The following is a 15,350-nucleotide window of genomic DNA, read 5'->3' as shown; positions in this document are numbered from 1 at the left end:
GTCCCGGTAGACTGGAAAAACAAAGCCATTGAAACTCATATGTGTATAAGAGAGTAATTGTACATTAAGAAAGCATCCCAACCCAATCCAGTTCAAGCCCATAAGTCCCATATTAGCCCATATGTCTGATACCAATCTATAAAGTCCTCTTCAGACTCACAAACACATACTGTGACGCCCAATGCAGGACGATAACAGCCAGTGGGTAGAAAGTCTTTGGATCCAGTGGCATTGAAAGCATCTCAGCACTGGCAGGGGTCTCTATATGACTTCTCCTGCTATCAGTGTAGTGCCATATGATGTCTTGTCAGTAGAGCATCGCCAAGTGAGTGAACAGACAGAGTGTGTCTCCCATCTCCAAGTAGGGAAATGCCAGAGTTCCCAGAATTCCCAGAAGGCCATGCCCACCCCACACAAAGGCCCCATTGGCTATGACATGATTAACAGACTAGACTCTACCCCTTCACCCTTAATCCTCTCAAATCCCAAATTGACACCAGATTATGTAACTACCACAGGCCTCTACTTAAGTACTCCCTCAATGCAAGAACATTTTGTTCTAATAACTTGGCATTCCATGAAGCTCACCTTCCTAACACAATCGCTGAAGACAAAGTGAGTGCATACGCAAATGTGGTGAAGAAAGTGGATGGTGCCCAGCTATCAAAAGATATCGTGTCTGGGTCTTAAAGACTTGAAGATAAATGGGCAGCTATCTAGCTGAGAAGCAACAAAGCTCACATGGAAGATGAACACCAGCCTCTGTGATCTTGAAGTCTTGAGAGGATCAGGTATCATAGACCCAGAACAAAAAGTCATATCAATTGGAATGAGGGGGAAGGTGGAGTGGAGACCCAAAGCCCATCTGTAAGCAATTGGAAATCCCTTTAAAGAAAGGGTCGTGGGGAGGAGATAAGCCAGTCAGGGTGCAGTATATCACCATTGAAACACACAATGTTCCTCTAGTTCTTTAATGCTTCCCCTCCCGACTATCATGGCCCCAATTCTACCTTACAAATCTGGCTACACCAGAGCATGTACATGGGTACAGATAAGAGCTCAAAACACAGGGAATCCAGTACAGATAAAATCCTCAGGACCAATATTGGGAGTAGTGATACCAGGAGTGGAAGGAAAAGGTATGAGGAGAAAGGGAACCGATCACAATGATCTACATTTAACCCCCTCCCTGGGGGATGGACTACAGAAAAGTGGATGAAGGGAGGCATCAGTCAGTGTAAGACATGAACAAGTAATAATTTCTAAATTTTATCAAGGGTTTATGAAGTAGGGAGGGTGGGGTAGGGAAGGGAAAAAATGAGGAGCTAATACCAATGGCTCAAGAGGAAAGAAAATGTTTTGAAAATGATGATGGTAACAAATGTACAGATGTGCTTGACACAATGGATGATGAGTTATATGAGCCCCCAATAAAATGATTTTTAAAACAGAAGAAGAAAGAAAGAAAAGTGGGGAGGACCAACTTCATTACAGGGCGGAAAATGACTAACAATACTTTCAAGAACCCTAAGAGAGGAGTATCCCTTATATTATGCTCCTAATAAGCCATTTGCAAAGAATCTCTGTCCACCTCCTAGGGGCCCAGATCATGTGCCATAGAACACCAAGACATTGAACCCTAGATCTTCAAGGTGCACAGTACACTAAAAAGGCCATACCAGAGGGATGTGATGTGGAGACCCTTCTACACGAACTATACTTTACCTCCACCACACCTGTAATGTCAGGATTTTAGACCGAAACTATGTGGTGTGTAAAGAAGCAGAAGACAGCTATACCAATAGTATGCACTGTCGGTAGGTGTACTAGCATTTACTTACTATTTCAATGCCTTACTTGCTGTTTTAAGATTATGTATTATTTTTACAAACCTGTGTGTGATATTGTCAGTGAATATTATTGTATCTTTAGCCTGACCACCAACACTCATCATTTGTGCATAATTGAAGAATTCTGCCAACATCTTCAGTCTAAAATTGATCGAACAATCAAGATGTATAGATCATTATTGGTGAATGGAATCCAAAAATTGGAAACAAAGAGTAAAGAATAATAGTTGGAAAATATTGTCTAAGTAATAGAAACAAAGCTGGAAATCACATGATAAAATTTTGTAAGACCAAGGACTTGCCCACAGAAAATATGCCCTTTTCAGCAACATAAATGGCAAATATGCACATGGGCATCTCCAGATGAAAAACATAGAAATAAAATATGGGAAGAGACAATAAAGAAGCTCAATATCAGCAGCTAAAACAAGGTCAGAGTGTCACTATTGAACAGACCATTCATTGCTCACATGTAAGTTCGAGTTGGAGCTGAAGAAATGTAAAACAAGTCCATGAGAGCCAAAATGTGACTGAGTCTATCCCAATGAATTTGGAGAACATCTCAAGAACAGATTTGCTTCATTGAACACTAATGACAGAAAAGGTCATGCAAAAGACAAGATCAAAGAAAGAAAAGATCAAAGTGGTTGTCAGAAGAGACTCTGAAACTTGCTCTTTAGAGTAGCTAAGACACACGGAAGAAATTATGAAGTCAAAGAACAGAAAGTTTCAAAGGGCAGTTCATAAAGAGAAAGTTAAATATTATAGTGAAATATACATAGCTCTAGAATTAGAAAACTAAAAAGGAAAATTTTGTTCAGCATATTTTAAACTAAGGGAACTCAAGAAAAAAATTCAAGCTTCAAATTGCAATATTGAAAGATTCCATTGGCAAAGTACTGAATGATGCAGGAGCATCAAAATAAGATGGAACGATCACACAGAGTCAATTTACCAAAAAGAGCTAGTTGACATTTCATTTCTGGAGTTGACATCTGAGCAAGAACCAATGGTGTTGAAGGAGTAAGTCAAAGTTACATTGAAATCATTAGCCCAAAACAAGGCTAGATAGAATATTAATTGAAATATTTCAACAAGCTGATGAAGCACTGGAAGCACTTATTCATCTACTTAGCCAACTGACTGGAAAACGTCCATATTTATACCCATACCAAAGAAAGGTGACCCAGTAGAATGCTCAAATTATAGAACAGTATCATTGGTAACACATGCAAGTAAAATTTTCCTGCAAATCATCCAACAAAGGTTGCAGCAGTATATTGATAGGGAGTTGCCAGAGGTGTTGAGGCTGGATTCAGAAAAGGGTGTGGAACAAAGGATATTCCTGAGGTCAGATGGATCTTGGTTGAAAGCAGAGAATACTAGAAAGATGTTTACTTGTGATTTATTGACTGTGCCAAGCTATTCAACCGTGGATCATAACAAACTATGGAAGGCTTTGAGAAGAATGACAATTCCAGAATACTTTATTGCGCTCACGTGGAACTTGTGCATGAATCAAGAGGTAGTTGTGGATATAGAACAATGGAATACTGCATGGTATTAAATCAGGAGAGGTGTGCGTATCCTCTTGCCATACTTATTCAATCTGTATCCTGAACAAATGATCAGAGAAGCTGGCTTATATGAAGAAGAATGTGGCATCAGGATTGGAGAAAGGCTTATTAACAACTTGCAATATGCAGATAGCACAACTTTGCTTGCTGAAAGTGAGGACCTGAAACACTTGCTAATGAAGATCAAGGATTTCAGCCTTCAGTACGAATTACTACTCAATGCAAAGAAGACCAAAATTTGCACAACTGCAACAGAAGGTAAGTAATAATAAATGGTGAAAGAATTGTAATCAAGGATTTTGTCTTGCTGATCCACACTCAATGCTCATGGAAGCCTAATTCAAGAAATCAAAAGACACATTGCATTCGGTAAATCTGTGCACAAGACCTCTTTAGAGTGTTGAAAAGCAAGGATGTTACTTTGAGCACTAAGGTGTGCCTGACCTAAACCGTGGTATTTTCACATGCATGTGAAAGTTGGACATTGACTAAGTAAGAGCACAGAAGAATCAATGCATTTGAATTGTGGTGCTGGAGAAGAATATTGAAAGTACCACGAATGGCTAAAAGGACACGCAAGTCTTTCTTGGAAGAAGTGTGGCCAGAGTGCTCCTGAGTTTGTCCGCGTAGACTAGAGAAATAAATCCAGGGAGACGCATATATGTACAAGAAAAAGCTTTAAATCAAAGAGCAATCTGTATATTGAGAAAACATCCCAGCCCAGCCCAGATCAAATCCATAGGTCTAATATTAGCCCACATGTCTGACACTAGTCCATAAATTCCTCTTTAGACTCACACAGCATGTGCAATGATGCCAAATGCAGGAAGATCACAGATTTGTGGGTGGAAAGTCTTGTGAACACAGTGGTGGTGGAAGCATCTCAATACCGGTGTGGGTCTTCACTTGGTGACTTCTCCAACTTCAAGGCTCTGGCCCCATCGGTGTGGCTCTATGAGGCTTGCCAACAGGGAAGTAAATCAGAGTGAGAGTGTGGAATGCCTCTCCAGAGACAGAGAGGAAATTCTCAGAATCCTCATGAGAAGGAAGCAGCCTCAGGCTGTGACCTGATTGACAAGTTACACTCCATCCCTTTATCAAGGTGAAATGAAATTATGTAACAACCATCGCTTCTTCGAGTTAAAGTATGTCAAGACTGACATGCTTTGAACATGTTATCAGACCAGTCTGTGGACAATGGCATCCTGATTGGTAAAGTAGAGGGACAAAGCAAAAGAGGAAGACCCTCAACAAGATAGGTTCTTGCAGTGGCTGCAACAATGTGTGCAAGCATAGGAGCAATTGTGAGGATGGTGCAGGACAGGGCAGTATTTTGTTCTTTTGTGCAGAGGGTCACTGAGGGTTGGGCTTGACTTGATGGCACCCAAAAATAACAAAAGTGCCAAGTCATTTCCTACTCATAGTGATCACATGTACAATGGAACAAAACAATGCCTGGTCCTGAGTCATTCTCACAAGAGTTGCTTTTTTCCTTTGAGCCCATTGTTGCAGTTGCTGCATCAATCCATCTTGTTGAGGTTCTTGCCCTTTCTTTTCTTCTGACTCCTTTACTTTCCCAAGCATGATGTCCTTCTCCAGGGATTGGTCCCCTTTGATGATATTCCCAAAGTAAGCATCTGGGGAACATTTTAGCTGTACTCCTTACAAGCCAGATTTGTTTGTTATTCTGTCATTTCCTAATATATTCAACATTCTTTGCCAACAGCATAATTTGAATGGTTTAACTCTTCAGTCTTCCTTATTCATTGTACAGCTTTCCCATGCAATCTAAAACACTTGAAAATATCCTAGTTTGAGTCAGGCACACCTCGAATCATCTTTTCTTTTTCACACTTTAAAAATGTCTTTTGCAGCAGATTTTCACAATGCACTACATCATTTGCTTTCTCGACGGCTGCTTCCATAAGCATTAGTTGTGGGTCCAAGTAAAATAAAATCCTTGTCAACTTCAATTTTTTCTACATTTATCATGATGTTGCTTACTGGTCTAATTGTGAAAGTTTTATGTGGAGGGCTAATCCATACTGAAGGCTGTGATCTTTGAACTTAATCAGCATGATACAAGTTAATGATGATGCGCAAGGTTGTGCTGCTCTTGGAGATGGGTGTGGACAAAAAGACTAAAAAGTAAAAATTGTGTTAAGGTGTTTCTTTTTTTCTCTTACACTAATTTATACATTTTAATTGGTTGCATATATTAACATGTACTATAAGATTCTTTTCTAAGAAGCATTACATAATAAATGGATACTGTAAAAAGATATGATTAGTGAGAAGTAACAAGCATCAATAGATATATGCAAAACTCAGCCCAATCAGACTGGGTGTGAGCCTGTAATGAAACATGGGCACCAGCCTTTCCAAGATGTGGTCTTCACAAGGAGGGGACAGGGGAGGGAGGGTAAAAAGACCACAAGACCGTTTTAAAAATCAGTAACAAATTAGACACAGATTAACTGTAAACAGTTCTCTCTCTCTCTCTCTCCCCCCTCCCCCCCCCAGCGGACAAAAAGAATAAGCTTCCAATGCCGACTCCATGCCAGAACGATGTCTACAGATGGCCTGTCCTGCTGCCAGACAAGGGCTCATGTGGTGGGTGGGCAGACCCCATGGAGCAGTGTCATAGGTGCAGGCCGCTTGTCTACTTGTGTCAGATCTGTGTATGTGTTGTCTATGGGGGTGAGTTTGTTTGGTGGGGGTTTTTTGGCAGCTGGATAGGAGAGACCAATTTAGGTTTTGTTTGGAATAGGCAAGGGGGCTTGTGTTTGAAGGCCTAAGTGTGTTCTTGGTTTGTGAAGGACTCTGCTCTATTCTCACTGCCCCTTCAGCAACTGCAGCTTTCCGCTGAGGCTTTGGCCCAGTCATTCTTATCCAGTTTGATGGGCTCAGGGAATTCATTGTACAGCTCCACCTCTCTTTCCTGTTTTAGTGCGTTCTGGGCAATCGTCTGAAAGGCCTGCACCACGTTGATGGCTTCCTTTGCACTTGTCTCGAAGTAGGGACTATTATTTTTACTGTAGCACCAGGCCTGTGCTCGCTTCGTGGCAACTTGTCTTTTCGAGGTCAATCTTGTTTCCCAACACAACAAAGGGGAAGTTTTCAGGATCCCGGGGACTGGCTTGGATGAGAAATTCATCTCTCCAGCTATCAAGGGTTTTGAATGTGTTGGGGGCAGTCACATCAAATACCAGAACGCAGCAGTCTGCGCCTCTGTAGAAGGCAACACCGAGAGACTGGAATCGTTCCTGTCCTGCTGTGTCCCAGATCTGCATCGTAACTAGTCTATCATCGACCATCACCTCCTTTGTCAGAAAGTCTGCTCCTATTGTGGCTTTGTACTGATTGCTGAATTTCTTATTCACATACTGGTTCATGAGTGATGTTTTACCAACTCCTGAGTCTCCCAGGATGATCACTTTCAGCAACACTTTCTTCCTAGAAGTCATGCTTCAAACACGGCTCTGCCGGCTGGGGCCGAGCTCTGGGAGGCAGGCGAAAGGACGGGCAGAGAAGGCCGGGCGCTCTCCGAGCCTCCGGTCAAGGTATTTCTTAAAGAATAAGGACAAACGGTGTTGCTGCCATCGTAGCCATGTTCTTATGTGCCGCTTTGGTGCTGTTGAAGCCATCCGCAATTGTATGCACATATTATCTCTGCAGGCCCATCTAGATAAGATAGGCTGGATAATCAATGTGAGAAGAAAATAATGGGCTCAACGGTCCCGGAGGGACATGAGAGTGTGGGAGGTGGGGGAAGGGAGGTGTTGACCAACCCAGGGACAAGGGAACAACAAGTGGTTCAAAACCAGTGGCAGGGAGGGGATGGGAGAACTGGTAGGGAGTGACCAAGGGCAAGGTAACTGAGAGGAATTACTGAAACCAGAATGAAGGCTGAACATGGTAGTGGGATAGGAAGAGAGCACAAGGAAATAGAGGACAGGAGCAGGAGGCAAAGGCCTAAATACAGACATGTACACATGTAAATATATTTATGACTACGGGGGAAATAGACCTATGTGCGTATATTTATAGATTCAGTAGTATGGTAGCACGTGGACATTGGGCTTCCTCATGCGCACTCCCTTAATACAAGAGCACCTTGCTCAGCTAAACAGTCATTCCATGATAAACACCTTCCCAACATGATCGCTGAAGACAAACGTGTGCATAAGTAAACGTGGTAAAGAAAGGCGATGGTGCCCGGCTATCAAAATATATAGCATCTGGGGTCTTAAAGGCTTGAAGGGAAACAAGCAGCCATCTAGCTTGGAAGCAACAAAGCCCACAGATAAGAAGCACACAAGTCTATGTGGTCATGATGTGTAGCAGACACCAAAGAACAAAAACCATCATTGTGTGACCACCTTCCCCATATAGAAGCTGAAGATGAATGTGTGCATAAGTAAGTGTGGCGAAGAAGGCTATGGTGCCCGGCTATTGAAAGATATAGCATCTGGGGTCTTAAAGGCTTGAAAGTAAACAAGTGGCCATCTAGCCCAGAAACAAGAAAGCCCACATGGAAACAGCATACTAACATGTGTGATCATGAAGGGTTGAGGGGAGCAGGTATCAAGCACCAAATTGGGGGGGGGGAATCATATCATCGTGAATGAGGGGAGCACATGATAGGGACGCAATGCCCATTTGTAGACAACTGGGTATCCCTTGCAGGAGGGTAGTGGGGAGGAGATGAGTCACTCAGAGTGCAGTGTAGCAATAATGAAACTCACAACTCTCCTCTAGTTCTCAAACGCTTCCTCCCTCCCCCCCCCCCCCCGCCCACCATCATGATCCCAATTCTACCTTGCAAACCTGGTTAGAACAGAGGATGCACAGCAGTGAAGATGGGAACTGGAAACACAGGGAATCAAGAACAGATGAACTCCTCTGGACCAGTGTTGAGAGTGGCAATACTGGGAGGGAAGGGGGGGTAGAAAGCGGAAACCGATCACAAGGATCTACATATAACCTTTTCCCTGGGGGATGGGCAACAGAAAAGTGGGTGAAAGGAGATGATGGGCAGTGTAAGATAAGATAAAATAATAATTTATAAATTAACAAGGGTTAATGAGGGAGGGGGGAACAGTGAGGGATAGGTGGGGAGGAAAATGAGGAGCAGATTCCAGGAGCCCAAACAGAAGGCGAGTTTTGAGAAAGACGAGGGCAACGAATGTATAAGTGTGCTGTAGACAATTGATGTATATGTGGATTGTGATAAGAGTTGTATGAGCGCCAATGAAATGATTTAAAAAAAAAAAAAAGAAGGACAAGCAGGAGCAATCTACTGGGGAGACACCCGTAGACAATAGTGTATCTCTGAGCTTACAAATTAAATCATTTTGTACGCTGCCTTTTTTTTTTTTTCCTTTTTAAGGCTGTCATCTTAATCAAGAATTGGTTTGTGTTTTTTGGGTAAGCTTTCTTGTTTGGCTACTTTGTGCAGTTGGGGTTTTACAAGCTCTTTCCTAGGTCCTCTTTTCAATGGGTACACATGGAACTTTGGGCGAAGATAAAGTCTGAAATTTGAAAATGGAGTCTGTAGCATGGGTGTCCGATGTAATTAGCACAAGTAATTGGGCATGCACACAAGTTCTTTATTCTTAGTTTGAATCCCAGGTTAGTGTTGGGACTGCCATTTAAAATCAGCTAGTGGTTGGGATTGTCCTCGCTGTGCATATCTCTTAAAGTGACTGAACACAATCTTTCAGGAGAACTTTTTGTAATCTGGAAAACAACTGAAACAGATTTCATAGATTCGTGAGTTAGTTTACAATGTCACATTATTTGTCCTGCTACTTTCAGTGTCTGTTACACTCCTTTGAAGGCATTGCTTTTGGAAACTGTGGTTTCTCCATATATTGCTTACCTTCTTCCTTGGTTAATTTAATTTTTTTAAAATCATTTTATTGGAGGCTCGTACAACTCTTATCACAATCCATACATACATACATGGTCTGAAGCACATTTGTACATTTGTTGCCATCATCCTCAAAACATTTTCTGTCCACTTGAGCCCTTGGTATGAGCTAATTTTTTCTCCTCCATCCCCTCTCCCCACTCTATCATGAACCCTTGATAGTTTATAAATTATTATTTTGTCATATCTTACACTGTCCGACGTCTCCCTTCACTCACTTTTCTGTTGTCCAACGTCTTGAATATTTTTTGGGAGCATTCGAGTAAGACTTCATTGCACTTATTTGGTCATGTCATCATGAGGAACTAGTCCCCGGAGAATGATCTTTTGCTTGGTAAAGTAAAATGTCAATGAAAATGAGAGAGACTTTCAATGAGATCAATTATCACAAAGGCGGCAATGATCAGTCCAAACAGGAATGATTGTTAGGATAGTGCACGTCCGGGCAGCACTTCATCCAGTTGTACATAGGATCTCTGTGAGTTGAAGCCAACTCAAGGGTACCTAAGAATATCAACACATATAATATTACCCAGGTCACTGTAAATTAAAATTATTATATAAATATACATGTGTGGGGGAGGGAGGGGAAAAAAAGAGGACCTGATGCGGAGGGCTTAAGTGGAGAGCAAATGCTTTGAGAGTGATTAGGGCAAAGAATGTACCGATTTGCTTTATACAATTGATGTATGTATATGTGTGGATTGTGATAAGAGTTGTATGAGCCCCTAATAAAATGCAAAAAAGAAATATATATATATATATATATATATATATATATATATACATGTGTGAGCATGTATGAATGAATACATCTGATTGCTTAGAGAAAATTTGGGACTCACAAGAGAGATTTTTCCTGCATTAAGGTTTCTTTAAGGATCCCTCTTGTGTAAAGTAGTTATGCTTTGGGTTGAGATCTGCACATACAGTTTAAAACAACCAGATGTTCCACGGAAGAGAGGACTTTTTACTCCTGTAAACAGTTATAGTCTCAGAAACTCACAATGGCATCACTGTGAGTTGGCACAGACTCTGTGGTGGTGTTTGGTGTTTTGGATTGTTTCTGGCTTTGACAACAAATAATTCTAGTTACTACAGTCAATTGCAGACATATCTCATCAAGACATATAAGTGTGAACTCTGTTATATATGGTCAAAGAAAGACAAAGCCCATCCCAATGAAAAGAAGGCACCTTCACATACATGAAGATTTCCCAGAGTGTATACATGATAATCCCCAGAGATGTGCTGAAAACGTGGGGGAAACTGCAACTTCTGAGGAAAGCATCCCTGATTCCTCTCTCGTGCATATCCTGGAACCATGGCCTGTTGCAGGCAGGTTTGTGTCTGGGCTCACACGGACTTCCCATCACTGTGTCTCTAGCACAGCAATACATGGCTGTGTACTCAGTATTCACAGAGCTCAGTTTTAAAGAAACTTGGCTCTTGGAAATGCCTTTGATGATGCTGACTTGTGATTGGAGAGATGAATTGTAGTATATTTTCCCATCATGTTATTACCCCAACTCACCCCAGGCCCTTTCCTGGAGCCTGGCAATCCAGTGCACATAATAGATAGTTAAAGAGAATCCACAGACAGCACAGGTGAGAGACAAGAGGGCTTCACCACTCCTGGGCCTGACTCTTGTAGCTGCACCTGGGTCAGGACACTTGTGTTCTCCTAATGGCAGACTGGCAGTTATTCGCAAGGCATTTGAGGGGGCTGAGCTTGGAAATCATCACAGATTTGTGGTCTCTGGATTAACAGACTAAATAAAATATGGTCTTCTGTGATGTCTTCAAAAGTGCCTTCAAGCAATCGTTTGTCAATTCAAACTCTCTGTGAAGTGACGTGGAACTCAGGGTTTGTAAATTACTGTCCCAAGGTCTCCGCCTCAATGGAAACTAGGTTGCGATAGTTCTCCAACATCACATTCTGATATAGGGTCTTCTGAGCAGGGTTCAGGAGCTGCCATTCCTCCCAGGTGAAATTTACAGTCACATCATTGAATGTCAGTGATTCCATTTTGGGGCTCGAGCTTGAAGTCAAATCAATGCACTATGTAAATAAAAAGCAGATACTAGAAGACTGGAATCAGGTGATTGGATATGGTTCACACCAAGGCAGAAGTTGAAATCCTTACTTGTGATGCATAAAGTTTCAAGAGCGTAGTCCTGGTTTCTAGCTCCCTCGAGTGGATTATATATTTTTTTATGTGTGCCAAATCTGCTATAGTACTCACGATTTCAATTCACAGTTGTAAAGGCTGGAGAGGCTCAGATATCAGTCTGGACCCTTCTCTTGATTCTACTAACTCCAGTACCTCATGAAGCCAAGATGGTAGATCAGGTGCTAGGCTGCTTCCTCACAGGCTGTGCATATGGATGAATCCAAGCTAAATAGGAAATCTGGCAAGATGTTGTCTCATGTCTGGAGATCCACCCATCTGGTGAGGTCCTGGACATGGCCAAAAGCTACAGCGGTTAATTTAATTGTTATAGCCATTAGTCTCAGCCTTTTGTCTCAGTGTCATCTGATTATCTGTCACAATGTCACCAGCATATCAAAGTTTTGCACAAATGAATTGAATTTCCATTCTTCCTGCTATCTATCTATCTATCTATCTATCTATCTATCTATCTATATCTCTATATCCATATATATTTAAGACCCGTACAGTCTAATGATTTTGCAGTCAATTCTGACATAAGCAATGATAGTCCTCATGTATTGTTTTCTTCTGATACAGCCTTATGTTTCTTACAGCTTTCATGGATGTACTACTGCAATTTTTTTGAATTATCAGAAAAAAATTTACTTGCATGTGATATTTATGATATTGTTTGATAATTTCTGCATATCAGTGGATCACCTTTCTTTAAAAGGGGGACTTAAGAATTTCTCTTCCAGTCAGTTGGCCAGCTATTCTCCAAATTTCTTGGCATAAATAAATGAGTGCTTTCAGCAATGCACTTATTTGCTGAAACATCTCGTTTTTCAACCCATGCTTTTAATGCAGCCTGGATTTTTTCATTCAGTACCATTGTTCCTGATCATATGCTACCTCCTGAAATGGTTGAATGTCAACCACCTCTTTTTGGTACAGTGACTGTATATTCCTTCCATCTTCTTTGAATGCTTCCTGCATTATTCAATGTTTTATGTGTTACTTTATAGAGTATTTGAGTATTGCAACTTGAGATTTGAAAGTTTCCTTCTTTCAGCTTGAGAAATACCAAATACGCTCTTTACTTTTGGTTTTCTAACTCCAGGTCTTTGCACATTCATTATAATACTTTGAACTGCCCTTTGAAATCTTCTGTTCCCTTCTTTCACATCATCCTTTCTTCTGTTTGCTACAATTACTTTATGCTCAAGCACGAGTTTCTTTCTTTTTTATCATTTTATTTGGAAGGCTTTTACAAATCTTATGACAATCCATCATTTAATTATATTTAGCACATTTGTACATATGTTGCCATCCACATTTCCAAAACATTTTCTTTCTACTTTGGCCCTCGATATCACCTCCTCTTTTTTCACCTCCATCCCCCTACCTTTCACCCTTGTGAATCCTTGATCAAATATATATTATTGCTATTTCATGTCTTACACTGTCTGCTTTCTTCCTTCACCCACATTTATGTTGTTTGTTCCCCTGGGGGCAGGCTATATATCCAACCATGTAAAGGGTTCCCTCTTCTCTCCCTTCCCTTACCCGCACTATCCCCCAACCCTCATGATATCGCTACTCTCACTACGCATTACTGAGGGTTTCATCTGTCCTGAATTCCATGTGTTGAGAGCTCTTATCTGTATCAATGTGTGTATTCCAGTCTAGCTGGATTTGTAAAGTAGAACTGGGCAATTTGTGTGTGTGTGTGTGTGTGTGTGTGTGTGTGTGTGTGGTGGGGAGGAAGTATTCAGGAACTAGAAGAATGATGTGTGTTTTGTCAGTGCTAAACTACACCCTGGTTGAATCATACCTTCCATGGGGGAATGTCCAATTGTCTACAGATGGGAGTTGGGTCTCCACTCCAATCCCCCTCATTCACATAGATATACTTGTTTGATCTGAATCTTTTGATATCTGATACCTGCTCCTGTGATGATGATCACATAGGCTAATATGCTTCTTCCATGTGGGCTTATTTTCTTCTCTGCTAGATGGCTGCTGGTTTCCCTTCAAGCCTTTAAGACCTCAGATGCTATATCTTTTGATAGCCTGGCACCATCCACTTTCTTCACCATATTTGCTTATACACCCATTTTGTTTTCAGTGATTGTGTCAGGAAGGTGAATATCAAAGAGTGCCAGGTCATTAGAACAAAACGTTCTTGTGTCTAGGGAGGCCTTGAGTCCAAAGTCCATCTGGTATCTTAATACTTTAACATGTAAATATATGTACATTGATCTTTATCCCTTTCATTATAAATGAATATATTTATATATACATGTCCATAGCTATACCTCTATAAATAGCTTTCAATTCCTACTTCATTCCACTATTTCCTTTCACCTTCCTCCAGTCCCACTGTCATGCTCACCCTCCACTCAGTTCTCAGTAATTCCTCTTGGATACATTGCACTTGATCAAACCCCATGAGGCATCCTTGCCATCATTTTTAGATCCCTGGTTATTCCCTCATCCCTGAGTTTGTTGGCTCCTAGCACCCCCACCCCCCACCCCATCCTCTAGCATGTCGCCCTGGGACCACAGGTCCTGTGATTTTCTCCTCAATTAGTTGACCACCTGAAGTATTAAACTCTCCATCTAGCCCTAAATTCTAAATACTAAGCTCTGTCCTAATCTCCTCCTCTTCCATTCACATTCAGGGTGAAGAACTTGAAGGGGGCATACATTCTGAGGTAGTTTATTGTGCCAGCCTGGCCGATAAACACATGTGGGATTAATTGAAGTGCGGAGAGATAAATGGCTCCGCGAGTCTCACCTTTCTTGTCTCTCGCTCTTTAATCATGGGCCAGTGTGTGGCTGCATTGCTTGTTCTGTGCTTCAATTTGCAAGCTATACTACCCATGGGACACCTAACCTATGGACTGTGTCACTGTAATTTGAGGTTCCTTCAAGACCTGCTTCGCCACACAATTGGAATTTACATCTCTTGAGCAGGGGACTGACTGTTGGTGACCAGGCTGACTGTTGGTGACCTGCCTTGCTGTTTGCTGCCTGTGATCGGATAGCCAGAATTCTCTCTCCAGAGGAGACTCAAGACTTCAAGACTTGAAGGACTGCCCGTGTCTCACAACTCTCTCAAGGGAGTGAGTTGCACTGAGCCATTTGTACTGCTTTATAATTTACCTGTTCATTTCTTGTTATCTATTTATCTATATAAATATATATATATATAATTATTAGCAATCTGGTTTTGTTTCTCTAGAGAACCCTGTCTAACACACGTTCTTTCACTTTTTTTTTTTTGCCTATATACCTTGGCTTACATGTTTATCAGCTCCCAGTGTTCTTCATTCACATCTTACTTGGTGGAAACTCAGCTGACTTTGGAGTCCAGACCCCTAAACCACTTCTTCCTTTACAACACTACCTCAGTTCTGCTTGCTGCTTGAACCTTCCTTCTGGTACACACTGCTTACCACGTTTTCCCTTGACTTCACATCTGATAGTAATGAATGTTTGCTGCATCAATGTGAGGAGCACTAGTGGTGTAGTGGTCAAGTGCTGGGCTGTGAACAAAAGCCTGATGGTTTGCACTCACCATCTGGTCTGAAGGAGAAAGATAGGGTAGTTTACTTCTGTAAAGATTTACAGTCATGGAAATCCTATGGGGAGATCCTACATTGTCCTATGATTTTACCAGACTATGAGTCGTAATCAATTCTATAGTACAAGTTAGGTCCGCCGCCCGCCACCCCACCTCCCCCCCCACCCCCCGCCCAGCTTTTTCAGACAACATGAATACGTTAGGGTAGGCCCCTGAGAAGACTCAGGACTCCAGGGTTTTAAA

General features: G+C 41.6%; 1 pseudogene; it reads right to left on the bottom strand.

Annotated features, from left to right (window-relative positions):
* Positions 1-6,257: 6,257 nt before the first annotated feature.
* Positions 6,258-6,909, bottom strand: LOC142447108 (ras-related protein Rab-7a pseudogene; annotated as a pseudogene).
* Positions 6,910-15,350: the final 8,441 nt, after the last annotated feature.

This window comes from Tenrec ecaudatus, chromosome 4, assembly GCF_050624435.1.
Source record: "Tenrec ecaudatus isolate mTenEca1 chromosome 4, mTenEca1.hap1, whole genome shotgun sequence".
Taxonomy (NCBI): Eukaryota; Metazoa; Chordata; class Mammalia; order Afrosoricida; family Tenrecidae; genus Tenrec; species Tenrec ecaudatus.
The sequence above is the reverse complement of the archived record's forward strand: the minus strand, read 5'-3'. Positions and strand labels throughout refer to the sequence as shown.